Consider the following 2,095-nt stretch of genomic DNA (forward strand, 5'->3'; position numbering starts at 1 on the left):
AATTGAAGATCTATTATTTTGCAGAAGAGAAGTAGGAATTCCAATTTCAGGAACCCTGGACGGACTTAGCATACCCCGGCACTACAAAAAGTTCGTCACATCGGGGTCTGAATTTTCGTCGCTAAAAGCAATGGCTCGATTACGGATAGCAAAGCAACCACGGCTCACTTGCCAGCTGGCAACGCACCTGGAAAGAAAATTTTTATTACCAATGCCAACTTTTGTTAGTTGCTGTATCGATAATCGCAATTTGACAGTTCGACAACCAGCAAGTGGCTGTAAACAAGCGGTGCGAGTAAAGTTAAATTATTAACATAAAGAGTTTTAAAGAAAAGACAGCAATAAAGCTAAGTTCATCACAATTATTTGTTTAAGAGGAAGAGAAGTGCATGAACGCGGCCTCAATTACGCGACTTTTAAAGAATAATTCCAATCCTCTTGAGCTACCGTCTTCACTGTAAGCAAAAGTTAATGCCTCCAAGGTTTTTCTTTTATTATCGTTTTGTGTTCATTTTAAAAGCACATTGAGGACATCCAAAAGAAGCTGTAGTATAATTGGTTAATAAACAGAACCGCTTCGTTCAACTTCAATACCTCCGCTCACAAAAGCTTGCGCACCTCTTCGATTTTTCGCAGAAGGAAGTGCCACAGCAATGACTTCAATTTGGAAAACTCGGTGTGTCGGCAGTTTTAAGAGGTGCTTCAGTTGATAAAGGAGAACATTTGCAATCAGTGTTCGATTTTGCTTCGCAGAAAGGGCGTATTCAACGGGAACTAAAATTTCAAGTTATTGTTTGGTTATTTTCACCATATTCTGTAAAAACAAATTTCATTGCAAAATGTTAATATCGTTCCAATTATTGAACAAACTTTTAAATTTTCGCTTCTAAAAACACTTCAAAAACCTTTCCAGCAACCAAAAAAATGTAGTTGCCCTTACACATACTTTTTAGCATCTGAAGCTTTCAGTTAAAAGTAGCCAGTTGCCATCTGCAATATTGTTTTGGCAACCAGCAGCGTAACTGAAGTTCGCTTGCTATCGAAAATCGATTCACAAATTCCTCAGCGCCGTTTGGTCCTTCTGCCTCCATTCCTAGGTTCTGATGGAGTTCCACGTTGGCGTTGCATTGTATTTCAGCACTGTAGTCACTGCGTCCACAGTCGGCCTAAGCGCACTGGCCTAAATTTTTTTCTTCTCTGTCCATATAGCGTTAAAAAAGGTTTTTTTGCTAATTTTTTAATATACAAAATGAATACACTGATTTTTATTAATTGTTTCTTTGAATTCACCGACTTCTATATTTTGCACCACAGCTAACAATGAAATAAAAATTTATTTGATGTATGTATGTACATATGTATGCGAGCGTACAATAGATAGTTTCTTTTCGATATGGTCAGCCGCCCTGCAAAAAACAGAATATCGGAAACAAACTATCGATTGTAGGCTCGCATACATATGTGCATACATACATACATCAAAGAAAATTTTACTTCATTGTTAGCTGTGGTGCAAAATAAAGAAGTCGGTGAATTTAAAGAAAGAATTAATCAAAATCCGTATATTCTATTTGTATATAAAAAAAATGAGCAAAAAATTTTTTTTAGCGCTATGTGGATAGAGAAGAAAACATTTAAGGCCAGTGCGCTTATGCCGACTGTGGAGTCAGCGATTTCATGTATTTTGGATATTTCACTAATTTATCAATTATTTAGAGGTTAGAATAGTGGTCAGCAAAATCACTAATTATCGCGATATTTTCCCAATAGCTTCATCGCTAAACTCACTTGTACATCACCAGCTAGATGACATGTGTGAGCGAGTGAACATACTGTAAGGCAACTGCGCCCGTGTGTATGCAAGAAAGGGATGCACTATCACACGCCCGGAGAAGTGGTCACTTTTTTCCCCAAGCCCATACAAAACTAACCGCTAAACTGACGAAAAGTTTTAGTCAGTTTTCCCAATAATTTAACCGATAATCATAGGTCAGGCTTCTTGCCAAAAGTATCGATAGTAAGGTACTTGTGTATCGTCCTGCCCTTGGGGCTCTGTCACACGGTCAGCAATTATCGTGATATTTGGTTCGCAATC

Source organism: Rhagoletis pomonella, unplaced genomic scaffold (genome assembly GCF_013731165.1).
Source record: "Rhagoletis pomonella isolate Grant_MI unplaced genomic scaffold, Rhpom_1.0 Rhpom_scaffold_00005, whole genome shotgun sequence".
NCBI classification, from domain to species: Eukaryota; Metazoa; Arthropoda; class Insecta; order Diptera; family Tephritidae; genus Rhagoletis; species Rhagoletis pomonella.